At 50.6% G+C, this 13,876-nt stretch overlaps 1 protein-coding gene and 1 long non-coding RNA gene across 3 annotated transcripts in view; one reads left to right on the top strand and one right to left on the bottom strand.

Moving 5' to 3' along the window:
• Positions 1-379: 379 nt before the first annotated feature.
• LOC122483607 lies at positions 380-8,186 on the bottom strand. The gene is made up of 4 exons (XR_006297426.1): positions 7,586-8,186; positions 3,623-3,819; positions 1,562-1,638; positions 380-1,308 (listed from the first exon to the last, which is right to left on the bottom strand). It is a non-coding gene; the product is annotated as an uncharacterized LOC122483607 (long non-coding RNA).
• A 435-nt stretch (positions 8,187-8,621) lies between these two features.
• The window catches only part of PTPN5 (protein tyrosine phosphatase non-receptor type 5), a 55,695-nt gene continuing 50,440 nt past the window's right edge, over positions 8,622-13,876 (top strand). Inside the window, exon 1 of one of the 2 annotated variants that reach the window (XM_043580781.1) lies at positions 8,622-8,918. The gene's annotated coding sequence lies outside the window, so the exon portion shown is untranslated. The remainder of the gene's footprint in view (positions 8,919-13,876) is intronic. The other variant, XM_043580780.1, reaches the window with a different exon arrangement.

The raw sequence follows: 13,876 nt of genomic DNA, 5'->3' as shown, positions 1-13,876 counted from the left end.
AAAGAGGCACGTGTGGTTCACAGAGGGGAAGGGGGAGGGTCATAACTCAAACGCTTTCAGAGGCCAGGGAAATGAAGCCAGTTGGGGACAGACAAGAGACATTTTGGTCATGTCACAAAAAACACATCACTTTCCTCCTTAAGAAAATTACAGATGAAGGCTGTTGACAAGTGGCAAATAGCACACGCTCTGAGTAATGGGGAGAAGACTGGGGACTGCAGCAGGCTGGACACGCCCCCCCTTCAGGGGAGCGGCTGCTCTCCAGCGCCACTGGTCACTGTCATGTAGGCACAGAAGCCTGAAGTTGCCAGATCTTCTGGTATTTTTTTTAAATATAGATTTGTACTGGAAATGTCTTAATCTTTTTTTTTTTTTTTTAAATGATGACAAGTAGTTTGATTTAGTTGCAGTCCAAACAGAGCCCTTCTGGAATCTGGATTGAGCCACAAGTGTTTTTGGCGTGTGCCCTCTGGACTGGAGTACTATGGGATGGCAGGGAAGGGGGCTTCTGGGAAGCCCCGTGCTCTGGGTTTAGCTCGGCCAACCACTTCCAGGAATAGCTTTTCTCTGGCCTCTGTTTTCTCGTCTGAGATGTGAAGGGGACGAAGTAGGGGATTTTCGAGTTTATCTGGCAGTCTCTGGGTTTCTGAGTGGTCTTTACAGACGGAGGCTCTCACTTAGCAAGGCATTCTGGGTAGATCACAGGGCCTGGAGGCAAAAGGTCCACACACGTCGATATCCCTCCCTGTCCCTGTCGTACTGGAACTTCGAACACCACACGTCTAAAACTGAGCTCTCATGTCCCACACCCAAATGGCTCCCCAGCTAGCCTTTACCCACAATGTAGAGTGCCGCACCTCACCTCGTTGCCCAAGTCAGAAACCCTGCCCTCATCCTAAAACCTTCCCTCACCCTCCACCGTCAGCCAACCAGCAAGCCCTGTCAATTCCACTTTTTTAACTGTCAACTCTGTTCACTTCCTTCCATCACCAGTGCCAACCTCCTAATCCAGGTAGCCATGCTTTTTCACCTGAATCACCCTGCAATTTTCTCCCTTCCACCATTCTTATCTCTCCAGTCCATTCTTCATACTGGCAGTCAGAGTTGTCCCCATAAGACACAAGTTCCCCGCTTAAAATCCTTCTGTCGTTGCCCTCAAGACAAAAATCCAAACTCCTTAACAGGAGGCGCTTCGTTTTTGTTTTTTGTTTGTTTTGTTTTGTTTTGTTTTGTTTTTTCTGGGCTTGCTCATGCTCTAGACTCCTCTGGCCACTGCCCCAAATGCTCTGCCCTGGAATTGGTGAACTCCTGGAGAGGAAAAAAAAAACGAAACAAAACAAAACTGAGGCTTGTCAACCAAGGAGTTCCCAGAACCTAGCACAGTCCTGACCCCTGAGAGCCGCTTGCTGTTTGATGAAAGAAGGAGCCAATGGATGGATGAATGAGTAAACGGAAGGATGAATGAAGGAATGGATGGTGAATGAGCGAGTGAATATATGAATCCAAGGACTCCTCCACCTACTGTGTAACTCCAGAGCATATGCCCCCTCACTTTCCTTACCTGTAAAAATGCCTGATCTTACTTGCAGGTGATTATCAGGAGCAAATTAGACAACAGGTGTAAATGACCTTTGCAACCTACAAAAGCAGAATGTAGACGTTAGTTGCTACATGCCTTCTCTGTGTTTCACTTTCCTAGCTCACTACCTACCTCAGTTCCCGCCTCATAGCCTTAAAGTATGAGTGAAATTCGCTAATGTATGTAACATGCTTTGAATAGTACCTGGCACACTATAAATGACTAAGTGTTACTATGAAATGATGATACTGAGGAATAATCTATACAACCCTCTGAGGTGCCAGATGTAATGGACCTTTTTTGGCTGCTCTTTTGGTAACAGATGCCTGGTTTCCTCTTGGGTGAAGTCTGGAGAGGACTGTCAGTCAAGGTGTGCCCTCCTCTAGCCGGTGGGGTAAGTCTACAACCAGAACCCAGCCAATCAGATTCTCGCTTTCCCAGGACTTTGAGTCTTGAGTGGCAGGAAGGAAAGGACACCAAGTCAAGTGCATCTCCATGGTGACATCTGGATGTGACTGTGGAGACGTTCCAACCCTACAAACCTACCAACCTGACTCCCACCTTTCCAAGCATGGTCCTTCAGCCTTCTCTTCCATCCACAAGCTCCACCATGGTCTTCCAATAAACTCCCCTGTGCCTGTGTTAGCCAACAGTCACTTCTGTGGCTTGTTGCCAGAAAACCCTAGCCATCACTGCTCTGGGGTCAGGAGACAGATCAGCCATTAACACCCTGTGTGACGTCAGACAAGGAATTTCTCCTTACACTCAGTATACTCTTCCTAAGGTGGGGGAGGGGGGGGTCTTAACTGGCCGGCTATTACCAGCCAGTCAGCAGAACCATCTGGGGAACTTTCTTAAGATCAAACGTCACCCTTTCCTACTGAGTCAGACTTTAGGGGCGGGGGGTGGGGCACCCGAGAATCTATATTTTTTACATAGATCTCCCAAATGATTCTGAGATGCAGCCAGCCTGGGAACCACTGGACTTGACATCCTCTGTGGATGAGAGCAGAGGGCCGGAATTCTCAGTGCTTCTCTGCTGCTGCGGCTGCTCTCTAGGATGCCACGTTCAAGTCAAGTCCCATCACTCTCCCCAAGCAGAAGCCTCCTGGAGCTCCCAGCACATTAGAATGAAACCCGAATTCCCCCAGCCTCCTCTATCACATCATCTCTCCCTGGCCTCCCTGCTGTGCCTACAAGAGAAAGTTCTGCCTGGAAAGCTCTTCCCCTACTCTGCATGGTCAGCTCCTTCTTGTGACTCAGGTCTCTGCCCAAACGTGATCTCTTCTGAGCAGCCTTCCCTGAACACCCAGTCAGAAGTGGCCCTCCCCCTGCCTTCACTCTCCATCACCTCGTCTCTTTTTCTTTTCCTTCATTGCTCTTACCACCATCCGAGATCATCCTTTTATTTGTTATTTCAACCCGGTCCATAGGCAGTGTGCTGCCTCTAGAACGTACATTCCATGAGAGCAGGGAAGCTGTCTTGTTTTCTAACAGGGACCCAGCCTCTAGAATAGTGGCCAGCTCAGAGGAGGCCCTCTGTAAAACATTTGGCGAATGAATCTGCTTCGTAGGATCCCAGAGAGAGACAAAGTTCTGACTCCCACTCCTCCTGACACAAGTGTTTCTGATGTTTCTTCCTGGGATTGGCAGCCAGGTGTCCTTGGCCTTCACCTTGAGCTGACAGGCTGGTGTCTGCGGCTCCCAGAGGCTCGGCCCGGATCTGAGGCCAGCTCCTACAGCAAGATCACATCACACCCCAACCCGCATCCACCCCAGCAATTGGTCTCAGCTCAGCTTCTCCTCTGACAAACCTTGTTAACGTCCTTGGCTTTTCACTCTTCAGGCTTGCAGCCAGGAAATATGACTCCGGAGGTGAGCTCTTAGGAACACAAAGATGTCCTCTCCTTTTAAGTCAATTATTTCACACAAATGCCCCGCTTTTAATTTGCCCATCATCTCCATCCCCACAGCATCTGCTCCAAACCCCAAGTCCTTGGGAATGCTACTTGGAAACTATTCCCAGACCCCTAAATGAATTACCTTGACCAATTTAGATGTGGGATGATGCCCAGCTTTTGTCGAGAGACCTCATCAAAACCAGCTCCATGAATCTCATGTATGCATTTGCTTAACAATGACACTAAGGTCATTGGCCATGGGGTCCGTAAGAGTCTACCATCAGGAAAAGCTTCCTGAAGACTTGTTCTGAGAGCTTAGTGCTAGAGTTACCTTGAATTCTGTATGGAAACGAACAGGAGAAAAATAAAGAAGAAAAGAAAGGAGGAAGGAAGGAAAGAAAATATGAGCTAGAAAAAAAAAAGTGACCTACTTTGCCACGTTAGACATCTTGGTCTCTTTTTTCCTCTCTGAAATAATCATTCAAGCATTCAACAAAAATCTATCTATATAGCAGGCATTGTCTGTGATCCTTGGGATCTATCAAGTGTTCCAAACAGTCACAGTGTCTGCCCATGTGGACCTTGTATTCTAGTGGAAGAAGACGGACGATGAAACAGTGAGTACATTAAACAGTTAATCTGTCTAATTTAAAATTAAAATAAATAAAATTCTTAAATACAGGTATTAATAAAGAGTATATTAAAGAATACCTTATGGCATATCAAACATACGATTCGGTTTACAGATTACCCAGTATGTTAGAAGGTAAAATGTGCCATCCTTGAAGGAAAAGGTAAAGGGGTATGGGGGCAGCTGAAGCGGGAGGAAGAATCAGGCTCCGCTATTAAGGAGAGTGGTCAGGGTGAACCTCATCAAGGAGGTACGCCTGAGCTAAGACTTGAACGCTGGGAGGGCATTAGTTCCACGTGCTACTTCCCTCTCTTTTTGACATCCAAGAAGATCAGAACAGGCTTTGAGGCTCCATCCCAGTACTCTAGAGGCCCCTATGGTCTGCACATTGGTGGTCTTTTGCCCCTTGGAGAGGCAGGGCAGGACAGGGGTGAAGGGCATGAGTTCCAAAATCCAGCTAGATTCAAATATTGGTTCTACTGCTCACTAGCTACGTAGCTTGGAGCTTCATAGCCGATCTCCCTCGCCCTCAGTCTCCTATGCCTCAAAATGAAGACAATAGTAACACTGAGCTGACAGGGCTCTTTTAAGGATTAAATAAAATAATGTACATAAATTCCTTTGCACTCAGGAAGAGCTCGATAAGAATCAGCTGTAATTACCAAGGCTTGGTCTTCTCTCTCAAAGTTTATTTACATTTTCCTTGGTCCTGATTCTCCGTCCTTATTGATATTTTAACATTGTTTTATGGTTTCTGCTCCTGTGGTAAGCTACCTCAAATCCTTTGTGGATTGGGGTGGGTTATAAATAAGTAAGTAAATAAATAAAATCTGGATAGGGGAACATTTTCACTGAAGCAAACCATTTCATTATCAGTGGAGTGAATTCCAAGTGAGACCAAAAGCAAGAAATATTGACTCTAATCTCTAAGAGCCCATCAAAAACCACCAGGAAGACACTCTCTGGTTACTCAGACCATCTTTCTTTCCTCCTTCCCCTCCTCTTTCGCAAACCTTTCTTCCTCCCTTCCTCCAGAGAGGGTAAATGAGTCACACAAAGTGACCCAATAAGCCTAAGTCCTTCCAATGCCCCATCGACTTCATTGCCGTGGGACTCAAAGAATTCTCCTTCTTCTCCATCAGAGAAGAGAAAGGAAATAGGTGGTCTCACTCTCCATGCCGATAGGGTTAAGACACAGACAGGTGCTGCTCAGGGCACAGAGTCAGATATCGGCCAGAATCTCACTCCAGCCATTAATTAGGGAGTACTGAGGCCATGGGGAACCCCCTGGACCTCTCTGGGTCTCAGTTTCCCTGTTGGTAATAACAGTGCGTCCCTCCTAATGTACTCATGCACATGAAAGGGGCGAACACAGGGACATAACATGGAATATCTTGTTTTTAAAGCCTTTAATAAAAGTTAGACTTTCCTTCCTTAACTGCACCCTCGGGTACCTCTCGCTGGACAGTGGGAGTCTGAAACTCTACAACAGGAAGAGAATGCACAAGACAGAAACAAGGTAAGAAGACTAGTTTAGCTCTATCCCTATGTGATAGAAATGCCCTACAAGGAGCAAAAGAGACAGATCATTTTTTGAGCCTCTACTAATTCGTAGGTATATTCATATAGGTATATATCATGCAAGTTTATTATCATATATATCATCACAGTTCCTCACAGCAACCCTTTGAGATGAACATTGTTTTCTTTTTTTTTTTAATCTTTATTTATTTTTGAGAGAGAGACAGAGTGTGAGCAGGGGAGGAGCAGAGACAGAGGGAGACACAGAATCTGAAACAGGCTCCAGGCCCCAAGCCGTCAGCACAGAGCCTGACGTGGGGCTCGAACTCACAAACCGTGAGATCATGACCTGAGCCAAAGTCGGACGCTCAACCGACTGAGCCACCCAGGTGCCCCGAGATGAACATTATTAATCACATCTGACAGCTAGGGCTGGGCTCAGAACCTAGAGCAGCCAGCTGCAAATGTCTGGGAAGCAGCACTGGCCTTCTGGAGTTGTCTTTCTGAAGGGCAACGACTAGCCTCCACCACAGGACAACCCAAGCACCACTGACAGAAACCTGTGAGGTCCTGGCCCTGCTGGAGTGCCAAGCTTCTGTGACTCCTGAGCCGGGTTCAAAAAGAATCTGGGCCAGGCTGATCTTGCAGAGGCTCTCTGAGCCCTTTTCTTCCCCCACCCCCTCCATCAGCCCCCAGGGCCTTCACTGTTAAGGCACCCCTGCTCTATGAACTAGGGCTTTGGAATTAGCTAGATCTGAATTTGAAATACACACGCCCTCACATATCAACTGTGGGACCTTAAGTCACTTATTCGTTCTGGTTCCTCTTCTGAAAATGGGGATATCAAAATGCCTGCCTCCCAAAGTTACCATGAAGATTAAGTAGAGCAGCGCACTGAAAATACACAAAATGGTGCCTAGAGCATACTAAGCGTTCATTTACGGTCGCTGCTATTGTTCCGTGGACGCCATCAGGGAGAATCAGCCTTATGCTGAAGGACAGAGAAGATGCTCTCGGAGGGAGAGCAAGTCCTTGAGCAGCAACTGACATGTCTACCCGCGCTTCCATACAGACCAACCATCACAGCCTGGTTATCAGACATTTGACCCTTCCCCTCACGCCACAGGCAACTACTTAAGGATAAGAAGGAGACCTAGCCTGCCTCTGTGCCCCTCCTAGGGAAAAAGACTAATCAAGATCCAGGCCTTCCAATCAATGCCTTTGTACACAAGTATGTACTGATGGGAGAGATAAGAGACCCAGCCCTTTCCCAGGAGTTTCTAGTGTGCTTGGGGGGGGGGGGGGGGACAAGGAACTGCTGTCACAGCAGACAGGAGTGAGTACTGAGTATCCCTGGGGAGATGAGTGAAGGCCCCATAGAGAAGGAGGTATTTGAACTGGACCTTATAAACTAGGTAAAATACAGGGGCATGGCTTTCCAGGCTGAAAGCACAGCATGAACAAAGGTTAGAAATGGGAAAAATATAGTTTGTTTAGAGAACAGAATTTCGGTGAGCCTGGATGACTGAAACGCCAAAGGACTGAGGTGAGAGCTGGAAATGAAGGGCCAGGGAGCCACAGGAAACACACAACAAAGGTCATGACTACCATGGAGAAAATAGGGGGAGCAGGCCTACAATTTAAAGTAGGATGGTCACAGAAGGCCTCTTTGAGGCGACACATTAAAGAGGTAAAGGATCAAGCCATGTGACTACCTTAGAGGAAGTTTCCAGGCAGAGAAAACAGCCGTTCAAATGTCCAGAGGCCACAGAGTGGGTGCCATGTTGGTGATGCATTTAAAAAAGCCGGTGTGACTGGAATGGTGGGAAGTGAAGTTGGAGCTCAAAGGGAGCCAGATCTTGAGAAGCCTTGCAGGCTGTTATAGGGGCTTTAGTTTTCGCCTGGATGAAATGAAGAGCCACTGTAGGATTTCCAGTGAAGGAGTAGACTCACGTTTTTAAAAGGATGGCTCTGACTGCTGTGTAGAGAATCAACTGCAGGGGGCCAAGGGTGGAAGCAGGGAGACCAGTCAGGAGGCTATTGCAGAAATCCAGATGAAAGAGGATGGTGGCTGGAACCAGGGTAAGACCTGTGTGGTGGTGCACCTCGGTTTCCCCATGTAGAAATGGAGCTTAGGATCCCGCTCTGCGTGCAGCCTGACGCCTCAAAAAGCCCCCATCTGGGTGGAACATCTGGAACCTCCGGCCAGCAGGGTGCCAGCCTGAGGAATGTGGGATTGTGGGGTGCGTGGGCAGCTCCTTGCGCATCCCGGCCCATGGTGCCCACGAGAAAGCCAAGACAGGTGCGCGCCCAGCGGCGAGCGCAGGCGGGAGAGACCTGGTGGAGGACGGTCTTGCTCCCTAGAGGCTGAAGAGGGAAGAGTGGGAAGGCAGGTGCCTCCTCCGAGCCCTGAAGCAGGTCCTGGGCACCCGGCGCCGTGTGCGCCCGGGTATGCAACCACTCTGTGCAGGTGTTGGCATCGTGCGGGCAACATCGGGGAGCGCCACCGCACCCTTTCCATGCACGCCCCCCCACCCCCCACGGCACTGACCCCTTTGTCTCGCTTTCCTCTACCCCCATCTGTCTGTACGTCCCGCATTGGGTTCGGTGCGCACGGCCCCGCTGGGGTCCCTCTGGCGGTCGCCGAATAGGCACAGCCCGGGCCCGGGGCTCCCGTGAAGAGAAAATCATGAATGAAATGCATGCGGTTCTCCAGCTCCCCCGCCCTCCCTGTCCAGGCAACCTCCGCGCGGGGGCGGCGCGCGCGGGGACTCCGAGCGGAGTAGGGGGTTGGGGGCTCCAGAGATCAGGGTCGGGGACTAGGGGTCCGAGATCCCGCCCCGCTTGGGCCCTGGGCGCTGCCGGAGCTCCCGCGCCCCGCCCGCCAGCCCCGCGGGCCCTGCGCAATTCCCGGGGAGAGGCGCCAGGCCGCCCGGGGGCGGGGCGGAGCCGGGGCTGGGGGGTGCCGAGCCGACCCGGCGGCTGCGCCGGCGACTCCGCAGCCCAAGCGCATTTGGTGGGGCGGCCGGGCTAGGGAGCGCGCACGGAGCGCGGGACGGAGCGCCGGGCGGACGGACCGACGGACGGACGCCCCCGCACACGCAGACGCACAGAGCTCGGCGCGGCCCCCGTCACACACACACACACACACACACACACAGACACACACACACTCGCGCAGACACACACAGGAACACACGCAGACACACGCACACTCGCGCGCGCACATCCTCCCGCCAGCCTGCCCGCCCGCCCGCTCGCCGGCGCCCGGAGCCCGCTCTGGCCGGTAAGTGCGGCGCCTCCGTGGGCGCCTTTGTGTGGGGAGCCGGTAGGTGGAGGGCGTGGGGTCCCTCCCGGGCGGCCCCACGACCGAGACCTCCTCCAGCCCCCGGGGCTGAGAAGCCGGCGCCCGCCACCGCCACGCCCCCATGGGGCTCCCTGCGCCCCCGGACTGGGGGAGGGGGCCCCGCGCCGGGGAGGGGGTCCCGCCGCTGGGTACCGGGGAGAGAGCAGCAGCCACTCCCCACGGAGCTCGTGCACGGCTCCCGGGAAGGATCGAGACGGTGGTCCCGGGTCCGAGCCTCGGCAACCGAGGCTGGTGCGCGGCTCTTGGCTGCATTGCCTCTCCAGGGTCTGAAGCCCCGGAGGGAGGCTGGAGATCGCAGCTAGCCTGCTGGCCTGTAAAACGCGGCTCCCAGCCTTCCCTTCGTTTCGCCTCCCCCGGACCAACCGTGTAGCTTAAACAACCCGCTCCCCACCCACCCCCAAAATAAGCGCCCAGCGCATTCCCCTCCCCCAGCATGCCCCTTTTTCCTAGATGAGGCCCAGGCTCCTGCAAAACCAGAGACTGTCCGAATCAGAGCCCTGAGGGGCTTACCTTAGTAAGGATCACTGGCTTAGAGGGTGGGGATCAGAAGAACCTTTGGAACTCATTTAATCCCCTCACTTTACAAATGGGGAAACTGAGGTCCAGTGAGGTGGCTTGACCAAGGTCACCAGAGAGTTAGTGACAAAGCCTGCATTCGAATCTAGGGTCTCTGGCTTTCATACTCCTTTTCTTCCTACATAATTCAATCCTATACCCATTGAAGCCCCTGAACCCCCAAATTCATCTGAGCTTCTTTGTAATTCCAGCCCTGTCTCTACTTGGAGCGGTAGGTGCCATTCATTTGCTACCATTCTTACTGGGGGGACGGGGATGGGGGGGGTGGGGGGGAGGGTTGGCCTTTAGTTTGCCTCAGTCAGCCCCAAAGGAGAGCTCTCTCATGCAAGCAAACACTCCAGGTTTGGGATTTAATTTGGGAGAATGAAGCCGCTCCAGGCCAGAGATCAGGTTCCATAGTGTTGGGTTCTCCCGGGGGTCCCTGAGCTTGTGTCCTCAGTTGGGCCGGTTGACGTGGCATTCAGGAGTCCACCCCTTCCCCCACCTTGACCTGACCGTGTGCCATCCCAGTCACTCTCTCCTCCTCCTTAAGGGCCTGGGTCTTCTACTCCAGCCGGGCCCTTTTCATCATCTCTTTGCAGAGGTCCCCAAGTCCTTGATGTCAGGCCACCCCTTCCTCCTTGATGTCTGTTCAGTATGGCCCTTGGTGTTGCTGACAGAGCTTTGGTGGAAGTTTGAGCTACAGCCTCACCAGGCTCAGGGGGTAACTCAGGGCAAGGCTCCCCTCAAGGGCAGCTGGGTGTCCCCAGAGCTGAGCCGGGTGCCTGGCGCAGACAGGGTGCCCCGAGAGGTACGTTGAAGGAGTGCAAGCTGGATGGTGAATGGAGGAAGTCAGCCACTTTTGAGGAGATTTCGTTGAATGAGATGGTTGGCAAGGAGGGCAGTGTTCGGCTTCTGGGGGGCCCGAGGCTCTCGTCTCAAGAGCTGCCTTCCTGAGTGGGGTGAGCAGCCTGGCACGGAGCAGAACCAGGATGACTAGGTGGCATAACTCCAAGGACCACCCCCCCACACTGTGGTCCCCATGAATGGCTTTGTCCTCCAGAGCCGCCACTGACATATACTCTAAAATGAGTGGTACCCCTGGATTTTTGCCGAGCAGTGACTCCCACCCTGGGAGTGAGGAGATCTCGGGTCCAGGCCCAGGTTCTTCCTCACTGGCTGGACAGTTTCGGTAACTGCTCATCACGTCTCTGAGGGTCTCAGTTTCCCCATCTGAAAAATAAGATCCCTGGGTTGGAAATGTTCAGGATATCTTTTAGGTCTGAACGGTTGAAAGGGTGGGGTGGGGGAGGGGAGCACTTATTTATATAACTGCTGTGGGCCTGACTTTCCTCTTCTATTACTCTGTGAGGGAATAAAATGAGATGAGATAATTTATGTAGGGTACTTAGCGCAGTGCCTGGGGCACAGGAAAAGCTCCAGAATCGGTAGCTATTAATACCATTAGGGCCCCAGCTTTGTGGCTATACCCTCTACTTCTTCCCTCTTCGGATTGCCTGAGGATATGGGATTTTAGGGCCTCAGAGTCCCTCTGCCTCAGAAAATCCCTTCCCCACTGACCTATTCCTGGATTTAGGGCTCCTCCAGCAAGAGACCTCCATGAAACCTCCCCGGGACAAGTCACACTTTTGTTTACCAGTGGTTTAGCTGCTGATCATGACCGAATTTAGTCATTTATTAGTGCCAAAGCTTTTTTTACGCTGTCACATACATTTAATTCTCCTAACACACCCATGATAGTCATAGTGTGATTGTTCCCATTGCACGAATGGGGAAGTTAAGACTCAAGAGTTTAATTTATCTAAGGGTGCATACTTTGTAAGTCTCAGACCCAGAGAGCTGTGGGTCCAGCTCAGATCATCTGAACCCGGGTTCTGGACTCTTTCTTCTACATCTCATGTTGCCTGTGCTTTCTGACACCTGCCCCAAAAGAGAAACAGATGACCTCTGGGAAAGAGTTGAGAAGGATGCACTTTATATTCTTCCGGAAAATCGGGAACCGCTTCTTGGAGAAGCTGTGTAGCATTTCAGTTGGGTCTAAATGATGAGTACACTAGAAGAAAGAAGGGAAAGTATTTCAAGTATTGGAAGCAGCATGAGCAGGAAACAGGTAGTGGGGGCTTCTAGAAAGAAGCTGTAGAAACTAAAAGCGGTTCATTCCAACTGGAGCAAAAAGGAGAACCGAGGGGTTGTGAGACGGAAAGCTAGATAGGAAGGTGGAGGCAGTTTCTGGGAGGATTGAATGCTGACCTAAGGGATTGGTCTTTAGTTTCTTTTTTTTTCTTAATTTTTTAAAATGTTTTTTTATTTTTGAGAGAGTGCGAGCAGGGCAGGGGCAGAGAGAGAGGGAGACAGAGAACCCGAAGTGGGCTCCGTGCTGTCAGCGCAAAGCCCGATGTTGGGCTCGAACCCACGAACCGTGAGATCATGACCTGAGCTGCAGTTGCCATCCAGGCATCTGGTCTTTAGTTTCTGGGTAGGGGAGAGATGTGATCAAGCCTGGCCATGAGGAAACTCATCCTGGCTGCCCTGTGGAGAACAGACAGGAGGGGAGGACTTGCTGGGAGGGAGCCCAAGTAGGAAATAATGACCGTGGTCTAGGTGAGAGATAAGGGGGTGGGGGGGTCATTGTAAGAATGAAGAGAGAAAGGAGTTGATGCAGGAGGCCAGAGGGTCACCAAAATTGGCAGTTATGGGTGCTGGAGGGACGGAGGAATGAGAAGTGGTGGCAAGGTTTTGAGCCTGAGTGGGTAGGAATGTCATTCACAGAGCGAGCCCAGCAGGAGGAGGAATAGGGAAGCCTGAGTGGGGGCCATGGATCTGACGGGGAACCATAATGACTCCTGCAAAGCTGGCTCACTGAGCACCCCAGACTGTCAAGAGCCAGTTTGTTCATTCATTCATTCAGTCTCCAGATACATACAAACATCTGTTATGTGCCAGGTTGTTCTGGGCTCTGGGGATACATTGCTGGAAAAGATGAACTTCCTGCCCAAGCTCTACCAAGGGAGACAGAAAATAAAACATAAGTAAAGATATGACATTTCAGGGGGTGAACAGTGCTCTGGAGGAAAATAAAACAGGGTGGGGAGGAGGAAGAGTGAAGGAAGACTTTTGCCTTTAGATAGAATTGCCTTGGAGAAGGTGATAGTTGACCAAAGACCTAAAGGATGTGGGGAGACCAGGGGGAATAGCATTCTAAGAAGACAAGACTGCAAGTGCAAAGGCCCTGGGGTAAGAATACCTTGGTGTTTTGAGGGGCTATAAGAGATAGGTGGAGAGGAAGTTTAGTAAGGGAAGAGGTAGGAGAGAGGGGCAGGGCCAGATCCTCTAGATGTTTACAGGCCTGAGGAATAAGAAATCCCAGTGTTAATGAGTCCCAAGGGAACTAGAGTCCTGTTCTCCTTGTATTCTTGATGACTAGCAAGCCGAGCCTGACACGCAGCAGTGGCTCACTAAATAGTTGTTGAATGAATGAATATTAGAAATGACCATTTATGTATGAAGCTTCATACCTCGGAACCATACGAACCCCTAAATAAAGATATTATGGCATAGTAAGCTGCAGTATGATCAAAATGATAACACTCAGATGATGTGAATGGGCTGTCATTCAAGTATGAGAAGTCCTCAGTTTGCAGATTTGTTCAAGAGCAAGCATCTTGGTGAGAATTTCTAACTTTGGGCTAATGTAGGGGATAAACTGTCCATGGCCAAATCTCCTTGTCACTGTGATGGCAAAAATAAAGACCCTAAATTTGTCCTTCCTTTGCATGGTGAGGTGCTTGTTGAAGTCATTAGAGAGGCTTCCACATGTCTGTCTTAAGAGTGGAAGTGTTCGTTCCCCTCTCCTGGAACTCTCTGGAAGCCACTCAGGGGGATTTGTGGATTTCATGTGGGTGTCAGTTCCAAAGATTGTATGTTTCATCATCTGCCTAAGGGTGTTGCCTGGCCTTAAAAAATGAATTGTATTGTAAAAATAACATGACCTTACTATAAAGCAAATGTAAGTTTAGCCATGGGTTTAGATGTCCCATTCTGTTTCTTCTAAAGATCAGTATTTTTTTTCTTCCTGCAGTTTGTTTTACATATTTTTTTAATTTAAATTCCGGCTAGTTAACATAGTTTGAGTTTCAGGTGTACCATATAGTGATGCAGCACATCCATACAATGCCAGGTGCTCCTCGTGACAAGTGCAATCCTTAACCCCCCTCACCTGTTTCACCCACACCCCACGCCCCACCCCTCCATTAACTGTCAGTTTGTTCTCTATCGTTAAGAGTCTGTTTTTTGGTTTGCCT

Source organism: Prionailurus bengalensis, chromosome D1 (assembly GCF_016509475.1).
Source record: "Prionailurus bengalensis isolate Pbe53 chromosome D1, Fcat_Pben_1.1_paternal_pri, whole genome shotgun sequence".
Lineage (NCBI taxonomy): Eukaryota > Metazoa > Chordata > Mammalia > Carnivora > Felidae > Prionailurus > Prionailurus bengalensis.
Note: the sequence above shows the minus strand (reverse complement) of the source record. Positions and strands in the feature narration are given on the sequence as shown.